Below are 23,222 nucleotides of genomic sequence, written 5' to 3'. Positions count from 1 at the left end.
CAAAAGTGCTATTTGTGTTTGCTATTGTTTTTGTCTTTCTGATGGGATCTCCCCTTTTAATCCCATTATTTCAACACCTGTTGGACAATGCATTTGTACAGTCATGTGTGATAATGAGCTCATTTATTAAATGCAATTAATTAATACATTGCCACCTCTTGTTGTGTGTGTGTGTGTGTGTGTGTGTGTGTGTGTGTGTGTGTGTGTGTGTGTGTGTGTGTGTGTGTGTGTGTGTGTCTTCTGTGTTTCTGTGTTTCCGGCATTTCACATTGGAACAGCTCATTCACCTTCCTTGTCTTCTCTCCGCCCTCCCTTTTAGGTAGGTTAAAGAGCTGCACCTGAGCCAGCCACTGATTGATTGATGCAGCACCACAGTCAAATAGTGGAGTGGAGTAGGGGGAACAGCAAACAGCCATTAAAGCAGCCCGCCCGCCACAATGGACCTACCTGTGTACACTAGATGGATGTGATGGAATGTACTGTCGTCCCTACATTTCCAAGAAGAAGTAAGAATTGCAGTTGCAACAAACCCTTGCTTGCCTACAAAGAGAGCAGCAATTTGGATTTGTTACTATGTTACCTGGAAGAATAACAAACTGTGCAAGGATGGAGGTTGTAGGAGCAAAGAGAAGTTGTCTGTAAAGTTGGTGGATGCCTATTTTCCATTTTGCAGTCCCTTGTCTCCCTCTTGTGGCCTCCTGGAGGCAAATAAATGTGCAAAAAAAAGACAGCCTGGCGGCCGGCTGTTGCAGTGTTGCCCTCTCAGGCAACACTGAGTGACTGACTGAGCCGCACCGTCTTATATAAAGTTCAGACGGAACTTTGCACGTGTCATAGTGGAGCCCTCAGGATTCCAGAGCCAGCTTTCTGACATCATAATGGGGCCTGCCTCAGAGATAAAAGCCTGGGCCCAGGCAGTGTTGGTCAGTGCTGCTCAGCAGGCAGCACCGGACTGGACTGGATTAAAGCTGATACAAGGTGTGAAGGAACAAGGGGTGGCTGTGGGCATGCACTTGCTGCCGCTGCCAGTGTTTATCTGCATGGCAGGAGGGCATTTGGGCGTTGCCAGGAAGGCGTTTTTATGTAGATTCCTCCTCTTTCAGCACTGCATTGTGGTGCAAGCAAAAGAAGCAAATCCTGTGTAGCTTCCTCTCCGGCCTTTATTCACCTCCCTCCCGCTTAGTAGCTGTAAATGTGTGTGAGCCTGCAGGGCCCCATGGAATTGCCTAGGAGTAGGCTGAATCAATCGCTGCAAGGGGTGAACAGCAGTATGGGACAGGCTCGGGCAAGGCAAGGGCCGCTCGGGTTATCGCTTCTCGGCCTTTTGGCTAAGATCAAGTGTAGTATCTGTTCTTATCAGTTTAATATCTGATACGTCCCCTATCTGGGGACCATATATTAAATGGATTTTTAGAACAGGGAGATGGAAATAGAGCTTGCTCTGTCCACTCCACGCATTGACCTGGTATTGCAGTATTTCCAGGACCGGTGCACCCTTCCCTTATGTGTTGACTAAAATCAGATTCCAAAAGTGCTATTTGTGTTTGCTATTGTTTTTGTCTTTCTGATGGGATCTCCCCTTTTAATCCCATTATTTCAACACCTGTTGGACAATGCATTTGTACAGTCATGTGTGATAATGAGCTCATTTATTAAATGCAATTAATTAATACATTGCCACCTCTTGTTGTGTGTGTGTGTGTGTGTGTGTGTGTGTGTGTGTGTGTGTGTGTGTGTGTGTGTGTGTGTGTGTGTGTGTGTGTCTTCTGTGTTTCTGTGTTTCCGGCATTTCACATTGGAACAGCTCATTCACCTTCCTTGTCTTCTCTCCGCCCTCCCTTTTAGGTAGGTTAAAGAGCTGCACCTGAGCCAGCCACTGATTGATTGATGCAGCACCACAGTCAAATAGTGGAGTGGAGTAGGGGGAACAGCAAACAGCCATTAAAGCAGCCCGCCCGCCACAATGGACCTACCTGTGTACACTAGATGGATGTGATGGAATGTACTGTCGTCCCTACATTTCCAAGAAGAAGTAAGAATTGCAGTTGCAACAAACCCTTGCTTGCCTACAAAGAGAGCAGCAATTTGGATTTGTTACTATGTTACCTGGAAGAATAACAAACTGTGCAAGGATGGAGGTTGTAGGAGCAAAGAGAAGTTGTCTGTAAAGTTGGTGGATGCCTATTTTCCATTTTGCAGTCCCTTGTCTCCCTCTTGTGGCCTCCTGGAGGCAAATAAATGTGCAAAAAAAAGACAGCCTGGCGGCCGGCTGTTGCAGTGTTGCCCTCTCAGGCAACACTGAGTGACTGACTGAGCCGCACCGTCTTATATAAAGTTCAGACGGAACTTTGCACGTGTCATAGTGGAGCCCTCAGGATTCCAGAGCCAGCTTTCTGACATCATAATGGGGCCTGCCTCAGAGATAAAAGCCTGGGCCCAGGCAGTGTTGGTCAGTGCTGCTCAGCAGGCAGCACCGGACTGGACTGGATTAAAGCTGATACAAGGTGTGAAGGAACAAGGGGTGGCTGTGGGCATGCACTTGCTGCCGCTGCCAGTGTTTATCTGCATGGCAGGAGGGCATTTGGGCGTTGCCAGGAAGGCGTTTTTATGTAGATTCCTCCTCTTTCAGCACTGCATTGTGGTGCAAGCAAAAGAAGCAAATCCTGTGTAGCTTCCTCTCCGGCCTTTATTCACCTCCCTCCCGCTTAGTAGCTGTAAATGTGTGTGAGCCTGCAGGGCCCCATGGAATTGCCTAGGAGTAGGCTGAATCAATCGCTGCAAGGGGTGAACAGCAGTATGGGACAGGCTCGGGCAAGGCAAGGGCCGCTCGGGTTATCGCTTCTCGGCCTTTTGGCTAAGATCAAGTGTAGTATCTGTTCTTATCAGTTTAATATCTGATACGTCCCCTATCTGGGGACCATATATTAAATGGATTTTTAGAACAGGGAGATGGAAATAGAGCTTGCTCTGTCCACTCCACGCATTGACCTGGTATTGCAGTATTTCCAGGACCGGTGCACCCTTCCCTTATGTGTTGACTAAAATCAGATTCCAAAAGTGCTATTTGTGTTTGCTATTGTTTTTGTCTTTCTGATGGGATCTCCCCTTTTAATCCCATTATTTCAACACCTGTTGGACAATGCATTTGTACAGTCATGTGTGATAATGAGCTCATTTATTAAATGCAATTAATTAATACATTGCCACCTCTTGTTGTGTGTGTGTGTGTGTGTGTGTGTGTGTGTGTGTGTGTGTGTGTGTGTGTGTGTGTGTGTGTGTGTGTGTGTCTTCTGTGTTTCTGTGTTTCCGGCATTTCACATTGGAACAGCTCATTCACCTTCCTTGTCTTCTCTCCGCCCTCCCTTTTAGGTAGGTTAAAGAGCTGCACCTGAGCCAGCCACTGATTGATTGATGCAGCACCACAGTCAAATAGTGGAGTGGAGTAGGGGGAACAGCAAACAGCCATTAAAGCAGCCCGCCCGCCACAATGGACCTACCTGTGTACACTAGATGGATGTGATGGAATGTACTGTCGTCCCTACATTTCCAAGAAGAAGTAAGAATTGCAGTTGCAACAAACCCTTGCTTGCCTACAAAGAGAGCAGCAATTTGGATTTGTTACTATGTTACCTGGAAGAATAACAAACTGTGCAAGGATGGAGGTTGTAGGAGCAAAGAGAAGTTGTCTGTAAAGTTGGTGGATGCCTATTTTCCATTTTGCAGTCCCTTGTCTCCCTCTTGTGGCCTCCTGGAGGCAAATAAATGTGCAAAAAAAAGACAGCCTGGCGGCCGGCTGTTGCAGTGTTGCCCTCTCAGGCAACACTGAGTGACTGACTGAGCCGCACCGTCTTATATAAAGTTCAGACGGAACTTTGCACGTGTCATAGTGGAGCCCTCAGGATTCCAGAGCCAGCTTTCTGACATCATAATGGGGCCTGCCTCAGAGATAAAAGCCTGGGCCCAGGCAGTGTTGGTCAGTGCTGCTCAGCAGGCAGCACCGGACTGGACTGGATTAAAGCTGATACAAGGTGTGAAGGAACAAGGGGTGGCTGTGGGCATGCACTTGCTGCCGCTGCCAGTGTTTATCTGCATGGCAGGAGGGCATTTGGGCGTTGCCAGGAAGGCGTTTTTATGTAGATTCCTCCTCTTTCAGCACTGCATTGTGGTGCAAGCAAAAGAAGCAAATCCTGTGTAGCTTCCTCTCCGGCCTTTATTCACCTCCCTCCCGCTTAGTAGCTGTAAATGTGTGTGAGCCTGCAGGGCCCCATGGAATTGCCTAGGAGTAGGCTGAATCAATCGCTGCAAGGGGTGAACAGCAGTATGGGACAGGCTCGGGCAAGGCAAGGGCCGCTCGGGTTATCGCTTCTCGGCCTTTTGGCTAAGATCAAGTGTAGTATCTGTTCTTATCAGTTTAATATCTGATACGTCCCCTATCTGGGGACCATATATTAAATGGATTTTTAGAACAGGGAGATGGAAATAGAGCTTGCTCTGTCCACTCCACGCATTGACCTGGTATTGCAGTATTTCCAGGACCGGTGCACCCTTCCCTTATGTGTTGACTAAAATCAGATTCCAAAAGTGCTATTTGTGTTTGCTATTGTTTTTGTCTTTCTGATGGGATCTCCCCTTTTAATCCCATTATTTCAACACCTGTTGGACAATGCATTTGTACAGTCATGTGTGATAATGAGCTCATTTATTAAATGCAATTAATTAATACATTGCCACCTCTTGTTGTGTGTGTGTGTGTGTGTGTGTGTGTGTGTGTGTGTGTGTGTGTGTGTGTGTGTGTGTGTGTGTGTGTGTGTGTGTCTTCTGTGTTTCTGTGTTTCCGGCATTTCACATTGGAACAGCTCATTCACCTTCCTTGTCTTCTCTCCGCCCTCCCTTTTAGGTAGGTTAAAGAGCTGCACCTGAGCCAGCCACTGATTGATTGATGCAGCACCACAGTCAAATAGTGGAGTGGAGTAGGGGGAACAGCAAACAGCCATTAAAGCAGCCCGCCCGCCACAATGGACCTACCTGTGTACACTAGATGGATGTGATGGAATGTACTGTCGTCCCTACATTTCCAAGAAGAAGTAAGAATTGCAGTTGCAACAAACCCTTGCTTGCCTACAAAGAGAGCAGCAATTTGGATTTGTTACTATGTTACCTGGAAGAATAACAAACTGTGCAAGGATGGAGGTTGTAGGAGCAAAGAGAAGTTGTCTGTAAAGTTGGTGGATGCCTATTTTCCATTTTGCAGTCCCTTGTCTCCCTCTTGTGGCCTCCTGGAGGCAAATAAATGTGCAAAAAAAAGACAGCCTGGCGGCCGGCTGTTGCAGTGTTGCCCTCTCAGGCAACACTGAGTGACTGACTGAGCCGCACCGTCTTATATAAAGTTCAGACGGAACTTTGCACGTGTCATAGTGGAGCCCTCAGGATTCCAGAGCCAGCTTTCTGACATCATAATGGGGCCTGCCTCAGAGATAAAAGCCTGGGCCCAGGCAGTGTTGGTCAGTGCTGCTCAGCAGGCAGCACCGGACTGGACTGGATTAAAGCTGATACAAGGTGTGAAGGAACAAGGGGTGGCTGTGGGCATGCACTTGCTGCCGCTGCCAGTGTTTATCTGCATGGCAGGAGGGCATTTGGGCGTTGCCAGGAAGGCGTTTTTATGTAGATTCCTCCTCTTTCAGCACTGCATTGTGGTGCAAGCAAAAGAAGCAAATCCTGTGTAGCTTCCTCTCCGGCCTTTATTCACCTCCCTCCCGCTTAGTAGCTGTAAATGTGTGTGAGCCTGCAGGGCCCCATGGAATTGCCTAGGAGTAGGCTGAATCAATCGCTGCAAGGGGTGAACAGCAGTATGGGACAGGCTCGGGCAAGGCAAGGGCCGCTCGGGTTATCGCTTCTCGGCCTTTTGGCTAAGATCAAGTGTAGTATCTGTTCTTATCAGTTTAATATCTGATACGTCCCCTATCTGGGGACCATATATTAAATGGATTTTTAGAACAGGGAGATGGAAATAGAGCTTGCTCTGTCCACTCCACGCATTGACCTGGTATTGCAGTATTTCCAGGACCGGTGCACCCTTCCCTTATGTGTTGACTAAAATCAGATTCCAAAAGTGCTATTTGTGTTTGCTATTGTTTTTGTCTTTCTGATGGGATCTCCCCTTTTAATCCCATTATTTCAACACCTGTTGGACAATGCATTTGTACAGTCATGTGTGATAATGAGCTCATTTATTAAATGCAATTAATTAATACATTGCCACCTCTTGTTGTGTGTGTGTGTGTGTGTGTGTGTGTGTGTGTGTGTGTGTGTGTGTGTGTGTGTGTGTGTGTGTGTGTGTGTCTTCTGTGTTTCTGTGTTTCCGGCATTTCACATTGGAACAGCTCATTCACCTTCCTTGTCTTCTCTCCGCCCTCCCTTTTAGGTAGGTTAAAGAGCTGCACCTGAGCCAGCCACTGATTGATTGATGCAGCACCACAGTCAAATAGTGGAGTGGAGTAGGGGGAACAGCAAACAGCCATTAAAGCAGCCCGCCCGCCACAATGGACCTACCTGTGTACACTAGATGGATGTGATGGAATGTACTGTCGTCCCTACATTTCCAAGAAGAAGTAAGAATTGCAGTTGCAACAAACCCTTGCTTGCCTACAAAGAGAGCAGCAATTTGGATTTGTTACTATGTTACCTGGAAGAATAACAAACTGTGCAAGGATGGAGGTTGTAGGAGCAAAGAGAAGTTGTCTGTAAAGTTGGTGGATGCCTATTTTCCATTTTGCAGTCCCTTGTCTCCCTCTTGTGGCCTCCTGGAGGCAAATAAATGTGCAAAAAAAAGACAGCCTGGCGGCCGGCTGTTGCAGTGTTGCCCTCTCAGGCAACACTGAGTGACTGACTGAGCCGCACCGTCTTATATAAAGTTCAGACGGAACTTTGCACGTGTCATAGTGGAGCCCTCAGGATTCCAGAGCCAGCTTTCTGACATCATAATGGGGCCTGCCTCAGAGATAAAAGCCTGGGCCCAGGCAGTGTTGGTCAGTGCTGCTCAGCAGGCAGCACCGGACTGGACTGGATTAAAGCTGATACAAGGTGTGAAGGAACAAGGGGTGGCTGTGGGCATGCACTTGCTGCCGCTGCCAGTGTTTATCTGCATGGCAGGAGGGCATTTGGGCGTTGCCAGGAAGGCGTTTTTATGTAGATTCCTCCTCTTTCAGCACTGCATTGTGGTGCAAGCAAAAGAAGCAAATCCTGTGTAGCTTCCTCTCCGGCCTTTATTCACCTCCCTCCCGCTTAGTAGCTGTAAATGTGTGTGAGCCTGCAGGGCCCCATGGAATTGCCTAGGAGTAGGCTGAATCAATCGCTGCAAGGGGTGAACAGCAGTATGGGACAGGCTCGGGCAAGGCAAGGGCCGCTCGGGTTATCGCTTCTCGGCCTTTTGGCTAAGATCAAGTGTAGTATCTGTTCTTATCAGTTTAATATCTGATACGTCCCCTATCTGGGGACCATATATTAAATGGATTTTTAGAACAGGGAGATGGAAATAGAGCTTGCTCTGTCCACTCCACGCATTGACCTGGTATTGCAGTATTTCCAGGACCGGTGCACCCTTCCCTTATGTGTTGACTAAAATCAGATTCCAAAAGTGCTATTTGTGTTTGCTATTGTTTTTGTCTTTCTGATGGGATCTCCCCTTTTAATCCCATTATTTCAACACCTGTTGGACAATGCATTTGTACAGTCATGTGTGATAATGAGCTCATTTATTAAATGCAATTAATTAATACATTGCCACCTCTTGTTGTGTGTGTGTGTGTGTGTGTGTGTGTGTGTGTGTGTGTGTGTGTGTGTGTGTGTGTGTGTGTGTGTGTGTGTGTGTGTCTTCTGTGTTTCTGTGTTTCCGGCATTTCACATTGGAACAGCTCATTCACCTTCCTTGTCTTCTCTCCGCCCTCCCTTTTAGGTAGGTTAAAGAGCTGCACCTGAGCCAGCCACTGATTGATTGATGCAGCACCACAGTCAAATAGTGGAGTGGAGTAGGGGGAACAGCAAACAGCCATTAAAGCAGCCCGCCCGCCACAATGGACCTACCTGTGTACACTAGATGGATGTGATGGAATGTACTGTCGTCCCTACATTTCCAAGAAGAAGTAAGAATTGCAGTTGCAACAAACCCTTGCTTGCCTACAAAGAGAGCAGCAATTTGGATTTGTTACTATGTTACCTGGAAGAATAACAAACTGTGCAAGGATGGAGGTTGTAGGAGCAAAGAGAAGTTGTCTGTAAAGTTGGTGGATGCCTATTTTCCATTTTGCAGTCCCTTGTCTCCCTCTTGTGGCCTCCTGGAGGCAAATAAATGTGCAAAAAAAAGACAGCCTGGCGGCCGGCTGTTGCAGTGTTGCCCTCTCAGGCAACACTGAGTGACTGACTGAGCCGCACCGTCTTATATAAAGTTCAGACGGAACTTTGCACGTGTCATAGTGGAGCCCTCAGGATTCCAGAGCCAGCTTTCTGACATCATAATGGGGCCTGCCTCAGAGATAAAAGCCTGGGCCCAGGCAGTGTTGGTCAGTGCTGCTCAGCAGGCAGCACCGGACTGGACTGGATTAAAGCTGATACAAGGTGTGAAGGAACAAGGGGTGGCTGTGGGCATGCACTTGCTGCCGCTGCCAGTGTTTATCTGCATGGCAGGAGGGCATTTGGGCGTTGCCAGGAAGGCGTTTTTATGTAGATTCCTCCTCTTTCAGCACTGCATTGTGGTGCAAGCAAAAGAAGCAAATCCTGTGTAGCTTCCTCTCCGGCCTTTATTCACCTCCCTCCCGCTTAGTAGCTGTAAATGTGTGTGAGCCTGCAGGGCCCCATGGAATTGCCTAGGAGTAGGCTGAATCAATCGCTGCAAGGGGTGAACAGCAGTATGGGACAGGCTCGGGCAAGGCAAGGGCCGCTCGGGTTATCGCTTCTCGGCCTTTTGGCTAAGATCAAGTGTAGTATCTGTTCTTATCAGTTTAATATCTGATACGTCCCCTATCTGGGGACCATATATTAAATGGATTTTTAGAACAGGGAGATGGAAATAGAGCTTGCTCTGTCCACTCCACGCATTGACCTGGTATTGCAGTATTTCCAGGACCGGTGCACCCTTCCCTTATGTGTTGACTAAAATCAGATTCCAAAAGTGCTATTTGTGTTTGCTATTGTTTTTGTCTTTCTGATGGGATCTCCCCTTTTAATCCCATTATTTCAACACCTGTTGGACAATGCATTTGTACAGTCATGTGTGATAATGAGCTCATTTATTAAATGCAATTAATTAATACATTGCCACCTCTTGTTGTGTGTGTGTGTGTGTGTGTGTGTGTGTGTGTGTGTGTGTGTGTGTGTGTGTGTGTGTGTGTGTGTGTGTGTGTGTGTGTCTTCTGTGTTTCTGTGTTTCCGGCATTTCACATTGGAACAGCTCATTCACCTTCCTTGTCTTCTCTCCGCCCTCCCTTTTAGGTAGGTTAAAGAGCTGCACCTGAGCCAGCCACTGATTGATTGATGCAGCACCACAGTCAAATAGTGGAGTGGAGTAGGGGGAACAGCAAACAGCCATTAAAGCAGCCCGCCCGCCACAATGGACCTACCTGTGTACACTAGATGGATGTGATGGAATGTACTGTCGTCCCTACATTTCCAAGAAGAAGTAAGAATTGCAGTTGCAACAAACCCTTGCTTGCCTACAAAGAGAGCAGCAATTTGGATTTGTTACTATGTTACCTGGAAGAATAACAAACTGTGCAAGGATGGAGGTTGTAGGAGCAAAGAGAAGTTGTCTGTAAAGTTGGTGGATGCCTATTTTCCATTTTGCAGTCCCTTGTCTCCCTCTTGTGGCCTCCTGGAGGCAAATAAATGTGCAAAAAAAAGACAGCCTGGCGGCCGGCTGTTGCAGTGTTGCCCTCTCAGGCAACACTGAGTGACTGACTGAGCCGCACCGTCTTATATAAAGTTCAGACGGAACTTTGCACGTGTCATAGTGGAGCCCTCAGGATTCCAGAGCCAGCTTTCTGACATCATAATGGGGCCTGCCTCAGAGATAAAAGCCTGGGCCCAGGCAGTGTTGGTCAGTGCTGCTCAGCAGGCAGCACCGGACTGGACTGGATTAAAGCTGATACAAGGTGTGAAGGAACAAGGGGTGGCTGTGGGCATGCACTTGCTGCCGCTGCCAGTGTTTATCTGCATGGCAGGAGGGCATTTGGGCGTTGCCAGGAAGGCGTTTTTATGTAGATTCCTCCTCTTTCAGCACTGCATTGTGGTGCAAGCAAAAGAAGCAAATCCTGTGTAGCTTCCTCTCCGGCCTTTATTCACCTCCCTCCCGCTTAGTAGCTGTAAATGTGTGTGAGCCTGCAGGGCCCCATGGAATTGCCTAGGAGTAGGCTGAATCAATCGCTGCAAGGGGTGAACAGCAGTATGGGACAGGCTCGGGCAAGGCAAGGGCCGCTCGGGTTATCGCTTCTCGGCCTTTTGGCTAAGATCAAGTGTAGTACTTTAGGGTATTGCCTTGTTTCTTGGTCAGGAGGTGCCCTGGTACCCTTTTCCTTGGCCTGGGGGGATCGTTTCTCTTAGGAGAGACTTCACCCCTCTGCTGCTATTGGGGAGGAGGATTAGTCCAGGGCAACGGGGAGCGATCACTTGCCTGGCATCTAGGTGCTGAAGGTACTATCTTTGGATTTCTTTGGATATCGTTGGCTTTTGTTGCGGCAGGATGGAGGAAGTCCCTGACTACATGCGTACTCGGAATGCTGTTCGTTTTACGATGGAGGAATCTGGAGGACAAAGCAGAGACTTGGAATTTCTAACGAAGGTACTCTTGCTTGATCTTTTCCAGTTGGAGAGACAATGGATATTGTCTGTAATGGACTATCCAAGAAGAGGATGTTTCGATGTCACTTTTTGTACAGAGGACATTTATCTGGATTTTCTGGACACTTTAAAGAAGAAGAAGCAGGATCCAAGACTGGTTGGTGTGATTGTAACACCGCACTTTGCTCCTAGCAAAAAGTTGGTCATTGTTAAAATGTTTTCCCCCTATGTGTGTAAAGACGATATTATATGCTTTCTCACTAAGTTCTGTGAGGAGGTGGTGGAGAAGGGTAAGGTCTTTAATCCCTTTGGATTCTGGACAGGTAAATGGAAATTCCTGTGTAAATTTAAGGCAGTTGGAGAGGCTGGAAACTTATTGCTTCCTCCAGCACGCTTTAAAATTGGCAGTGCAAGTGGGAATCTCTACTTTTTTGGAATGGGGATTTTTTGCCACAATTGTAAAGAGTATGGGCATGAGAAGGAGAATTGTGGAAAAATAATTTGTACCAAATGTTTTAAGGAAGGTCATAAGTATAATGATTGTGAGAAGGGCAAAGTGTGTAACATGTGTAGAGAAGAAGGGCATGTGTTTAAAAATTGTCCAAAAAAAAGTAAAAGTGAAGCAAAGGAGGAGAGTAAGAAGACCGTTAAAAGAAAGGAAGAGAAAGTTACCCCACAAAAAGAGGATAAACCACAGAAAAAGGGAGGAGCGGGGAAAAGTGTTGAGGTTAAAAAAAGTGATGAAACAAAAAGGAGGAAAATTGTGGAACAAAATGTAGTTTCAGATGAAGATAGAGCAGAAAGAGATAAACTAGTGAAAGACGTGGAGGGATTAAGAGATAAAATTAATTTTGAGAAGGTTCGGAGGCGGGTACGAACCTGTTTAAGAGGGAATATACCAGATTTTCTGGAGAGATATAAAGTACCAACCTGGTTGGCATGTATTGTAAATTTGGAATGGGACGGTCAAGATCTTCGAGAACATCTTGTGGATATGCTTGGTGTAATCGCTGTAAGAAACGGTTTGTTTTATTAATTTTACTTTAAAAAAAAAAAAAAAAAAGAGAGAGAAATAAAAATTATATTTGGTTTTTTCATAAAAAAAAAAAAAAAAAAAAAAAAAAAAAAAAAAAAATCTGTTCTTATCAGTTTAATATCTGATACGTCCCCTATCTGGGGACCATATATTAAATGGATTTTTAGAACAGGGAGATGGAAATAGAGCTTGCTCTGTCCACTCCACGCATTGACCTGGTATTGCAGTATTTCCAGGACCGGTGCACCCTTCCCTTATGTGTTGACTAAAATCAGATTCCAAAAGTGCTATTTGTGTTTGCTATTGTTTTTGTCTTTCTGATGGGATCTCCCCTTTTAATCCCATTATTTCAACACCTGTTGGACAATGCATTTGTACAGTCATGTGTGATAATGAGCTCATTTATTAAATGCAATTAATTAATACATTGCCACCTCTTGTTGTGTGTGTGTGTGTGTGTGTGTGTGTGTGTGTGTGTGTGTGTGTGTGTGTGTGTGTGTGTGTGTGTGTGTGTGTGTCTTCTGTGTTTCTGTGTTTCCGGCATTTCACATTGGAACAGCTCATTCACCTTCCTTGTCTTCTCTCCGCCCTCCCTTTTAGGTAGGTTAAAGAGCTGCACCTGAGCCAGCCACTGATTGATTGATGCAGCACCACAGTCAAATAGTGGAGTGGAGTAGGGGGAACAGCAAACAGCCATTAAAGCAGCCCGCCCGCCACAATGGACCTACCTGTGTACACTAGATGGATGTGATGGAATGTACTGTCGTCCCTACATTTCCAAGAAGAAGTAAGAATTGCAGTTGCAACAAACCCTTGCTTGCCTACAAAGAGAGCAGCAATTTGGATTTGTTACTATGTTACCTGGAAGAATAACAAACTGTGCAAGGATGGAGGTTGTAGGAGCAAAGAGAAGTTGTCTGTAAAGTTGGTGGATGCCTATTTTCCATTTTGCAGTCCCTTGTCTCCCTCTTGTGGCCTCCTGGAGGCAAATAAATGTGCAAAAAAAAGACAGCCTGGCGGCCGGCTGTTGCAGTGTTGCCCTCTCAGGCAACACTGAGTGACTGACTGAGCCGCACCGTCTTATATAAAGTTCAGACGGAACTTTGCACGTGTCATAGTGGAGCCCTCAGGATTCCAGAGCCAGCTTTCTGACATCATAATGGGGCCTGCCTCAGAGATAAAAGCCTGGGCCCAGGCAGTGTTGGTCAGTGCTGCTCAGCAGGCAGCACCGGACTGGACTGGATTAAAGCTGATACAAGGTGTGAAGGAACAAGGGGTGGCTGTGGGCATGCACTTGCTGCCGCTGCCAGTGTTTATCTGCATGGCAGGAGGGCATTTGGGCGTTGCCAGGAAGGCGTTTTTATGTAGATTCCTCCTCTTTCAGCACTGCATTGTGGTGCAAGCAAAAGAAGCAAATCCTGTGTAGCTTCCTCTCCGGCCTTTATTCACCTCCCTCCCGCTTAGTAGCTGTAAATGTGTGTGAGCCTGCAGGGCCCCATGGAATTGCCTAGGAGTAGGCTGAATCAATCGCTGCAAGGGGTGAACAGCAGTATGGGACAGGCTCGGGCAAGGCAAGGGCCGCTCGGGTTATCGCTTCTCGGCCTTTTGGCTAAGATCAAGTGTAGTATCTGTTCTTATCAGTTTAATATCTGATACGTCCCCTATCTGGGGACCATATATTAAATGGATTTTTAGAACAGGGAGATGGAAATAGAGCTTGCTCTGTCCACTCCACGCATTGACCTGGTATTGCAGTATTTCCAGGACCGGTGCACCCTTCCCTTATGTGTTGACTAAAATCAGATTCCAAAAGTGCTATTTGTGTTTGCTATTGTTTTTGTCTTTCTGATGGGATCTCCCCTTTTAATCCCATTATTTCAACACCTGTTGGACAATGCATTTGTACAGTCATGTGTGATAATGAGCTCATTTATTAAATGCAATTAATTAATACATTGCCACCTCTTGTTGTGTGTGTGTCTTCTGTGTTTCTGTGTTTCCGGCATTTCACATTGGAACAGCTCATTCACCTTCCTTGTCTTCTCTCCGCCCTCCCTCCTAGGTAGGTTAAAGAGCTGCACCTGAGCCAGCCACTGATTGATGCAGCACCACAGTCAAATAGCGGAGTGGAGTAGGGGAACAGCAAACAGCCATTAAAGCCGCCCGCCCGCCCGCCCGCCCGCCTGCCTGCCTGCCTGCCTGCCTGCCCGCCACAATGGACCTACCTGTGTACACTACATGGATGTGATGGAATGTACTGTCGTCCCTACATTTCAAGAAGAAGTAAGAATTGCAGTTGCAACAAAGCCTTGCTTGCCTACAAAGAGAGCAGCAATTTGGATTTGTTACTATGTTACCTAGAAGAATAACAAACTGTGCAAGGATGGAGGTTGTAGGAGCAAAGAGAAGTTGTCTGTAAAGTTGGTGGATGCTTATTTTCCATTTTGCAGTCCCTTGTCTCCCTCTTGTGGCCTCCTGGAGGCAAATAAATGTGCAAAAAAAAGACAGCCTGGCGGCCGGCTGTTGCAGTGTTGCCCTCTCAGGCAACACTGAGTGACTGACTGAGCCGCACCGTCTTATATAAAGTTCAGACGGAACTTTGCACGTGTCATAGTGGAGCCCTCAGGATTCCAGAGCCAGCTTTCTGACATCATAATGGGGCCTGCCTCAGAGATAAAAGCCTGGGCCCAGGCAGTGTTGGTCAGTGCTGCTCAGCAGGCAGCACCGGACTGGACTGGATTAAAGCTGATACAAGGTGTGAAGGAACAAGGGGTGGCTGTGGGCATGCACTTGCTGCCGCTGCCAGTGTTTATCTGCATGGCAGGAGGGCATTTGGGCGTTGCCAGGAAGGCGTTTTTATGTAGATTCCTCCTCTTTCAGCACTGCATTGTGGTGCAAGCAAAAGAAGCAAATCCTGTGTAGCTTCCTCTCCGGCCTTTATTCACCTCCCGCTTAGTAGCTGTAAATGTGTGTGAGCCTGCAGGGCCCCATGGAATTGCCTAGGAGTAGGCTGAATCAATCGCTGCAAGGGGTGAACAGCAGTATGGGACAGGCTCGGGCAAGGCAAGGGCCGCTCGGGTTATCGCTTCTCGGCCTTTTGGCTAAGATCAAGTGTAGTATCTGTTCTTATCAGTTTAATATCTGATACGTCCCCTATCTGGGGACCATATATTAAATGGATTTTTAGAACAGGGAGATGGAAATAGAGCTTGCTCTGTCCACTCCACGCATTGACCTGGTATTGCAGTATTTCCAGGACCGGTGCACCCTTCCCTTATGTGTTGACTAAAATCAGATTCCAAAAGTGCTATTTGTGTTTGCTATTGTTTTTGTCTTTCTGATGGGATCTCCCCTTTTAATCCCATTATTTCAACACCTGTTGGACAATGCATTTGTACAGTCATGTGTGATAATGAGCTCATTTATTAAATGCAATTAATTAATACATTGCCACCTCTTGTTGTGTGTGTGTGTGTGTGTGTGTGTGTGTGTGTGTGTGTGTGTGTGTGTGTGTGTGTGTGTGTGTGTGTGTGTGTGTCTTCTGTGTTTCTGTGTTTCCGGCATTTCACATTGGAACAGCTCATTCACCTTCCTTGTCTTCTCTCCGCCCTCCCTTTTAGGTAGGTTAAAGAGCTGCACCTGAGCCAGCCACTGATTGATTGATGCAGCACCACAGTCAAATAGTGGAGTGGAGTAGGGGGAACAGCAAACAGCCATTAAAGCAGCCCGCCCGCCACAATGGACCTACCTGTGTACACTAGATGGATGTGATGGAATGTACTGTCGTCCCTACATTTCCAAGAAGAAGTAAGAATTGCAGTTGCAACAAACCCTTGCTTGCCTACAAAGAGAGCAGCAATTTGGATTTGTTACTATGTTACCTGGAAGAATAACAAACTGTGCAAGGATGGAGGTTGTAGGAGCAAAGAGAAGTTGTCTGTAAAGTTGGTGGATGCCTATTTTCCATTTTGCAGTCCCTTGTCTCCCTCTTGTGGCCTCCTGGAGGCAAATAAATGTGCAAAAAAAAGACAGCCTGGCGGCCGGCTGTTGCAGTGTTGCCCTCTCAGGCAACACTGAGTGACTGACTGAGCCGCACCGTCTTATATAAAGTTCAGACGGAACTTTGCACGTGTCATAGTGGAGCCCTCAGGATTCCAGAGCCAGCTTTCTGACATCATAATGGGGCCTGCCTCAGAGATAAAAGCCTGGGCCCAGGCAGTGTTGGTCAGTGCTGCTCAGCAGGCAGCACCGGACTGGACTGGATTAAAGCTGATACAAGGTGTGAAGGAACAAGGGGTGGCTGTGGGCATGCACTTGCTGCCGCTGCCAGTGTTTATCTGCATGGCAGGAGGGCATTTGGGCGTTGCCAGGAAGGCGTTTTTATGTAGATTCCTCCTCTTTCAGCACTGCATTGTGGTGCAAGCAAAAGAAGCAAATCCTGTGTAGCTTCCTCTCCGGCCTTTATTCACCTCCCTCCCGCTTAGTAGCTGTAAATGTGTGTGAGCCTGCAGGGCCCCATGGAATTGCCTAGGAGTAGGCTGAATCAATCGCTGCAAGGGGTGAACAGCAGTATGGGACAGGCTCGGGCAAGGCAAGGGCCGCTCGGGTTATCGCTTCTCGGCCTTTTGGCTAAGATCAAGTGTAGTATCTGTTCTTATCAGTTTAATATCTGATACGTCCCCTATCTGGGGACCATATATTAAATGGATTTTTAGAACAGGGAGATGGAAATAGAGCTTGCTCTGTCCACTCCACGCATTGACCTGGTATTGCAGTATTTCCAGGACCGGTGCACCCTTCCCTTATGTGTTGACTAAAATCAGATTCCAAAAGTGCTATTTGTGTTTGCTATTGTTTTTGTCTTTCTGATGGGATCTCCCCTTTTAATCCCATTATTTCAACACCTGTTGGACAATGCATTTGTACAGTCATGTGTGATAATGAGCTCATTTATTAAATGCAATTAATTAATACATTGCCACCTCTTGTTGTGTGTGTGTGTGTGTGTGTGTGTGTGTGTGTGTGTGTGTGTGTGTGTGTGTGTGTGTGTGTGTGTGTGTGTCTTCTGTGTTTCTGTGTTTCCGGCATTTCACATTGGAACAGCTCATTCACCTTCCTTGTCTTCTCTCCGCCCTCCCTTTTAGGTAGGTTAAAGAGCTGCACCTGAGCCAGCCACTGATTGATTGATGCAGCACCACAGTCAAATAGTGGAGTGGAGTAGGGGGAACAGCAAACAGCCATTAAAGCAGCCCGCCCGCCACAATGGACCTACCTGTGTACACTAGATGGATGTGATGGAATGTACTGTCGTCCCTACATTTCCAAGAAGAAGTAAGAATTGCAGTTGCAACAAACCCTTGCTTGCCTACAAAGAGAGCAGCAATTTGGATTTGTTACTATGTTACCTGGAAGAATAACAAACTGTGCAAGGATGGAGGTTGTAGGAGCAAAGAGAAGTTGTCTGTAAAGTTGGTGGATGCCTATTTTCCATTTTGCAGTCCCTTGTCTCCCTCTTGTGGCCTCCTGGAGGCAAATAAATGTGCAAAAAAAAGACAGCCTGGCGGCCGGCTGTTGCAGTGTTGCCCTCTCAGGCAACACTGAGTGACTGACTGAGCCGCACCGTCTTATATAAAGTTCAGACGGAACTTTGCACGTGTCATAGTGGAGCCCTCAGGATTCCAGAGCCAGCTTTCTGACATCATAATGGGGCCTGCCTCAGAGATAAAAGCCTGGGCCCAGGCAGTGCTGCTCAGCAGGCAGCACCGGACTGGACTGGATTAAAGCTGATACAAGGTGTGAAGGAACAAGGGGTGGCTGTGGGCATGCACTTGCTGCCGCTGCCAGTGTTTATCTGCATGGCAGGAGGGCATTTGGGCGTTGCCAGGAAGGCGTTTTTATGTAGATTCCTCCTCTTTCAGCACTGCATTGTGGTGCAAGCAAAAGAAGCAAATCCTGTGTAGCTTCCTCTCCGGCCTTTATTCACCTCCCTCCCGCTTAGTAGCTGTAAATGTGTGTGAGCCTGCAGGGCCCCATGGAATTGCCTAGGAGTAGGCTGAATCAATCGCTGCAAGGGGTGAACAGCAGTATGGGACAGGCTCGGGCAAGGCAAGGGCCGCTCGGGTTATCGCTTCTCGGCCTTTTGGCTAAGATCAAGTGTAGTATCTGTTCTTATCAGTTTAATATCTGATACGTCCCCTATCTGGGGACCATATATTAAATGGATTTTTAGAACAGGGAGATGGAAATAGAGCTTGCTCTGTCCACTCCACGCATTGACCTGGTATTGCAGTATTTCCAGGACCGGTGCACCCTTCCCTTATGTGTTGACTAAAATCAGATTCCAAAAGTGCTATTTGTGTTTGCTATTGTTTTTGTCTTTCTGATGGGATCTCCCCTTTTAATCCCATTATTTCAACACCTGTTGGACAATGCATTTGTACAGTCATGTGTGATAATGAGCTCATTTATTAAATGCAATTAATTAATACATTGCCACCTCTTGTTGTGTGTGTGTGTGTGTGTGTGTGTGTGTGTGTGTGTGTGTGTGTGTGTGTGTGTGTGTGTGTGTGTGTGTGTGTGTGTCTTCTGTGTTTCTGTGTTTCCGGCATTTCACATTGGAACAGCTCATTCACCTTCCTTGTCTTCTCTCCGCCCTCCCTTTTAGGTAGGTTAAAGAGCTGCACCTGAGCCAGCCACTGATTGATTGATGCAGCACCACAGTCAAATAGTGGAGTGGAGTAGGGGGAACAGCAAACAGCCATTAAAGCAGCCCGCCCGCCACAATGGACCTACCTGTGTACACTAGATGGATGTGATGGAATGTACTGTCGTCCCTACATTTCCAAGAAGAAGTAAGAATTGCAGTTGCAACAAACCCTTGCTTGCCTACAAAGAGAGCAGCAATTTGGATTTGTTACTATGTTACCTGGAAGAATAACAAACTGTGCAAGGATGGAGGTTGTAGGAGCAAAGAGAAGTTGTCTGTAAAGTTGGTGGATGCCTATTTTCCATTTTGCAGTCCCTTGTCTCCCTCTTGTGGCCTCCTGGAGGCAAATAAATGTGCAAAAAAAAGACAGCCTGGCGGCCGGCTGTTGCAGTGTTGCCCTCTCAGGCAACACTGAGTGACTGACTGAGCCGCACCGTCTTATATAAAGTTCAGACGGAACTTTGCACGTGTCATAGTGGAGCCCTCAGGATTCCAGAGCCAGCTTTCTGACATCATAATGGGGCCTGCCTCAGAGATAAAAGCCTGGGCCCAGGCAGTGTTGGTCAGTGCTGCTCAGCAGGCAGCACCGGACTGGACTGGATTAAAGCTGATACAAGGTGTGAAGGAACAAGGGGTGGCTGTGGGCATGCACTTGCTGCCGCTGCCAGTGTTTATCTGCATGGCAGGAGGGCATTTGGGCGTTGCCAGGAAGGCGTTTTTATGTAGATTCCTCCTCTTTCAGCACTGCATTGTGGTGCAAGCAAAAGAAGCAAATCCTGTGTAGCTTCCTCTCCGGCCTTTATTCACCTCCCTCCCGCTTAGTAGCTGTAAATGTGTGTGAGCCTGCAGGGCCCCATGGAATTGCCTAGGAGTAGGCTGAATCAATCGCTGCAAGGGGTGAACAGCAGTATGGGACAGGCTCGGGCAAGGCAAGGGCCGCTCGGGTTATCGCTTCTCGGCCTTTTGGCTAAGATCAAGTGTAGTATCTGTTCTTATCAGTTTAATATCTGATACGTCCCCTATCTGGGGACCATATATTAAATGGATTTTTAGAACAGGGAGATGGAAATAGAGCTTGCTCTGTCCACTCCACGCATTGACCTGGTATTGCAGTATTTCCAGGACCGGTGCACCCTTCCCTTATGTGTTGACTAAAATCAGATTCCAAAAGTGCTATTTGTGTTTGCTATTGTTTTTGTCTTTCTGATGGGATCTCCCCTTTTAATCCCATTATTTCAACACCTGTTGGACAATGCATTTGTACAGTCATGTGTGATAATGAGCTCATTTATTAAATGCAATTAATTAATACATTGCCACCTCTTGTTGTGTGTGTGTCTTCTGTGTTTCTGTGTTTCCGGCATTTCACATTGGAACAGCTCATTCACCTTCCTTGTCTTCTCTCCGCCCTCCCTCCTAGGTAGGTTAAAGAGCTGCACCTGAGCCAGCCACTGATTGATGCAGCACCACAGTCAAATAGCGGAGTGGAGTAGGGGAACAGCAAACAGCCATTAAAGCCGCCCGCCCGCCCGCCCGCCCGCCTGCCTGCCTGCCTGCCTGCCTGCCCGCCACAATGGACCTACCTGTGTACACTACATGGATGTGATGGAATGTACTGTCGTCCCTACATTTCAAGAAGAAGTAAGAATTGCAGTTGCAACAAAGCCTTGCTTGCCTACAAAGAGAGCAGCAATTTGGATTTGTTACTATGTTACCTAGAAGAATAACAAACTGTGCAAGGATGGAGGTTGTAGGAGCAAAGAGAAGTTGTCTGTAAAGTTGGTGGATGCTTATTTTCCATTTTGCAGTCCCTTGTCTCCCTCTTGTGGCCTCCTGGAGGCAAATAAATGTGCAAAAAAAAGACAGCCTGGCGGCCGGCTGTTGCAGTGTTGCCCTCTCAGGCAACACTGAGTGACTGACTGAGCCGCACCGTCTTATATAAAGTTCAGACGGAACTTTGCACGTGTCATAGTGGAGCCCTCAGGATTCCAGAGCCAGCTTTCTGACATCATAATGGGGCCTGCCTCAGAGATAAAAGCCTGGGCCCAGGCAGTGTTGGTCAGTGCTGCTCAGCAGGCAGCACCGGACTGGACTGGATTAAAGCTGATACAAGGTGTGAAGGAACAAGGGGTGGCTGTGGGCATGCACTTGCTGCCGCTGCCAGTGTTTATCTGCATGGCAGGAGGGCATTTGGGCGTTGCCAGGAAGGCGTTTTTATGTAGATTCCTCCTCTTTCAGCACTGCATTGTGGTGCAAGCAAAAGAAGCAAATCCTGTGTAGCTTCCTCTCCGGCCTTTATTCACCTCCCGCTTAGTAGCTGTAAATGTGTGTGAGCCTGCAGGGCCCCATGGAATTGCCTAGGAGTAGGCTGAATCAATCGCTGCAAGGGGTGAACAGCAGTATGGGACAGGCTCGGGCAAGGCAAGGGCCGCTCGGGTTATCGCTTCTCGGCCTTTTGGCTAAGATCAAGTGTAGTATCTGTTCTTATCAGTTTAATATCTGATACGTCCCCTATCTGGGGACCATATATTAAATGGATTTTTAGAACAGGGAGATGGAAATAGAGCTTGCTCTGTCCACTCCACGCATTGACCTGGTATTGCAGTATTTCCAGGACCGGTGCACCCTTCCCTTATGTGTTGACTAAAATCAGATTCCAAAAGTGCTATTTGTGTTTGCTATTGTTTTTGTCTTTCTGATGGGATCTCCCCTTTTAATCCCATTATTTCAACACCTGTTGGACAATGCATTTGTACAGTCATGTGTGATAATGAGCTCATTTATTAAATGCAATTAATTAATACATTGCCACCTCTTGTTGTGTGTGTGTGTGTGTGTGTGTGTGTGTGTGTGTGTGTGTGTGTGTGTGTGTGTGTGTGTGTGTGTGTGTGTGTGTCTTCTGTGTTTCTGTGTTTCCGGCATTTCACATTGGAACAGCTCATTCACCTTCCTTGTCTTCTCTCCGCCCTCCCTTTTAGGTAGGTTAAAGAGCTGCACCTGAGCCAGCCACTGATTGATTGATGCAGCACCACAGTCAAATAGTGGAGTGGAGTAGGGGGAACAGCAAACAGCCATTAAAGCAGCCCGCCCGCCACAATGGACCTACCTGTGTACACTAGATGGATGTGATGGAATGTACTGTCGTCCCTACATTTCCAAGAAGAAGTAAGAATTGCAGTTGCAACAAACCCTTGCTTGCCTACAAAGAGAGCAGCAATTTGGATTTGTTACTATGTTACCTGGAAGAATAACAAACTGTGCAAGGATGGAGGTTGTAGGAGCAAAGAGAAGTTGTCTGTAAAGTTGGTGGATGCCTATTTTCCATTTTGCAGTCCCTTGTCTCCCTCTTGTGGCCTCCTGGAGGCAAATAAATGTGCAAAAAAAAGACAGCCTGGCGGCCGGCTGTTGCAGTGTTGCCCTCTCAGGCAACACTGAGTGACTGACTGAGCCGCACCGTCTTATATAAAGTTCAGACGGAACTTTGCACGTGTCATAGTGGAGCCCTCAGGATTCCAGAGCCAGCTTTCTGACATCATAATGGGGCCTGCCTCAGAGATAAAAGCCTGGGCCCAGGCAGTGTTGGTCAGTGCTGCTCAGCAGGCAGCACCGGACTGGACTGGATTAAAGCTGATACAAGGTGTGAAGGAACAAGGGGTGGCTGTGGGCATGCACTTGCTGCCGCTGCCAGTGTTTATCTGCATGGCAGGAGGGCATTTGGGCGTTGCCAGGAAGGCGTTTTTATGTAGATTCCTCCTCTTTCAGCACTGCATTGTGGTGCAAGCAAAAGAAGCAAATCCTGTGTAGCTTCCTCTCCGGCCTTTATTCACCTCCCTCCCGCTTAGTAGCTGTAAATGTGTGTGAGCCTGCAGGGCCCCATGGAATTGCCTAGGAGTAGGCTGAATCAATCGCTGCAAGGGGTGAACAGCAGTATGGGACAGGCTCGGGCAAGGCAAGGGCCGCTCGGGTTATCGCTTCTCGGCCTTTTGGCTAAGATCAAGTGTAGTATCTGTTCTTATCAGTTTAATATCTGATACGTCCCCTATCTGGGGACCATATATTAAATGGATTTTTAGAACAGGGAGATGGAAATAGAGCTTGCTCTGTCCACTCCACGCATTGACCTGGTATTGCAGTATTTCCAGGACCGGTGCACCCTTCCCTTATGTGTTGACTAAAATCAGATTCCAAAAGTGCTATTTGTGTTTGCTATTGTTTTTGTCTTTCTGATGGGATCTCCCCTTTTAATCCCATTATTTCAACACCTGTTGGACAATGCATTTGTACAGTCATGTGTGATAATGAGCTCATTTATTAAATGCAATTAATTAATACATTGCCACCTCTTGTTGTGTGTGTGTCTTCTGTGTTTCTGTGTTTCCGGCATTTCACATTGGAACAGCTCATTCACCTTCCTTGTCTTCTCTCCGCCCTCCCTCCTAGGTAGGTTAAAGAGCTGCACCTGAGCCAGCCACTGATTGATGCAGCACCACAGTCAAATAGCGGAGTGGAGTAGGGGAACAGCAAACAGCCATTAAAGCCGCCCGCCCGCCCGCCCGCCCGCCTGCCTGCCTGCCTGCCTGCCTGCCCGCCACAATGGACCTACCTGTGTACACTACATGGATGTGATGGAATGTACTGTCGTCCCTACATTTC

General features: G+C 47.4%; 13 non-coding genes and 2 pseudogenes across 13 annotated transcripts; all 15 read left to right on the top strand.

Moving 5' to 3' along the window:
• Positions 1–1,308: 1,308 nt before the first annotated feature.
• LOC142703861 (U2 spliceosomal RNA) lies at positions 1,309–1,499 on the top strand. The gene has a single exon (XR_012867709.1). It is a non-coding gene; the product is annotated as a U2 spliceosomal RNA (small nuclear RNA).
• A 1,335-nt stretch (positions 1,500–2,834) lies between these two features.
• Positions 2,835–3,025, top strand: LOC142703860 (U2 spliceosomal RNA). The gene has a single exon (XR_012867708.1). It is a non-coding gene; the product is annotated as a U2 spliceosomal RNA (small nuclear RNA).
• Positions 3,026–4,358: 1,333 nt separating this feature from the next.
• On the top strand, positions 4,359–4,549 carry LOC142703859 (U2 spliceosomal RNA). The gene has a single exon (XR_012867707.1). It is a non-coding gene; the product is annotated as a U2 spliceosomal RNA (small nuclear RNA).
• Positions 4,550–5,886: 1,337 nt separating this feature from the next.
• Positions 5,887–6,077, top strand: LOC142703856 (U2 spliceosomal RNA). Its single transcript, XR_012867705.1, has one exon. It is a non-coding gene; the product is annotated as a U2 spliceosomal RNA (small nuclear RNA).
• Positions 6,078–7,410: 1,333 nt separating this feature from the next.
• LOC142703855 (U2 spliceosomal RNA) lies at positions 7,411–7,601 on the top strand. Its single transcript, XR_012867704.1, has one exon. It is a non-coding gene; the product is annotated as a U2 spliceosomal RNA (small nuclear RNA).
• Positions 7,602–8,940: 1,339 nt separating this feature from the next.
• Positions 8,941–9,131, top strand: LOC142703854 (U2 spliceosomal RNA). The gene has a single exon (XR_012867703.1). It is a non-coding gene; the product is annotated as a U2 spliceosomal RNA (small nuclear RNA).
• A 1,341-nt stretch (positions 9,132–10,472) lies between these two features.
• LOC142703865 (U2 spliceosomal RNA) lies at positions 10,473–10,583 on the top strand (annotated as a pseudogene).
• Positions 10,584–11,912: 1,329 nt separating this feature from the next.
• LOC142703863 (U2 spliceosomal RNA) lies at positions 11,913–12,115 on the top strand (annotated as a pseudogene).
• Positions 12,116–13,452: 1,337 nt separating this feature from the next.
• Positions 13,453–13,643, top strand: LOC142703853 (U2 spliceosomal RNA). Its single transcript, XR_012867702.1, has one exon. It is a non-coding gene; the product is annotated as a U2 spliceosomal RNA (small nuclear RNA).
• A 1,301-nt stretch (positions 13,644–14,944) lies between these two features.
• Positions 14,945–15,135, top strand: LOC142703852 (U2 spliceosomal RNA). The gene has a single exon (XR_012867701.1). It is a non-coding gene; the product is annotated as a U2 spliceosomal RNA (small nuclear RNA).
• Positions 15,136–16,472: 1,337 nt separating this feature from the next.
• Positions 16,473–16,663, top strand: LOC142703851 (U2 spliceosomal RNA). The gene has a single exon (XR_012867700.1). It is a non-coding gene; the product is annotated as a U2 spliceosomal RNA (small nuclear RNA).
• Positions 16,664–17,986: 1,323 nt separating this feature from the next.
• LOC142703850 (U2 spliceosomal RNA) lies at positions 17,987–18,177 on the top strand. The gene has a single exon (XR_012867699.1). It is a non-coding gene; the product is annotated as a U2 spliceosomal RNA (small nuclear RNA).
• Positions 18,178–19,516: 1,339 nt separating this feature from the next.
• Positions 19,517–19,707, top strand: LOC142703849 (U2 spliceosomal RNA). Its single transcript, XR_012867698.1, has one exon. It is a non-coding gene; the product is annotated as a U2 spliceosomal RNA (small nuclear RNA).
• Positions 19,708–21,008: 1,301 nt separating this feature from the next.
• On the top strand, positions 21,009–21,199 carry LOC142703848 (U2 spliceosomal RNA). The gene has a single exon (XR_012867697.1). It is a non-coding gene; the product is annotated as a U2 spliceosomal RNA (small nuclear RNA).
• A 1,337-nt stretch (positions 21,200–22,536) lies between these two features.
• LOC142703847 (U2 spliceosomal RNA) lies at positions 22,537–22,727 on the top strand. Its single transcript, XR_012867696.1, has one exon. It is a non-coding gene; the product is annotated as a U2 spliceosomal RNA (small nuclear RNA).
• The last annotated feature ends 495 nt before the right edge of the window (positions 22,728–23,222 follow it).

The sequence above is a fragment of the Rhinoderma darwinii genome, unplaced genomic scaffold, assembly GCF_050947455.1.
Source record: "Rhinoderma darwinii isolate aRhiDar2 unplaced genomic scaffold, aRhiDar2.hap1 Scaffold_289, whole genome shotgun sequence".
Classification (NCBI taxonomy): Eukaryota; Metazoa; Chordata; class Amphibia; order Anura; family Rhinodermatidae; genus Rhinoderma; species Rhinoderma darwinii.
The sequence above is the reverse complement of the archived record's forward strand: the minus strand, read 5'-3'. Positions and strand labels throughout refer to the sequence as shown.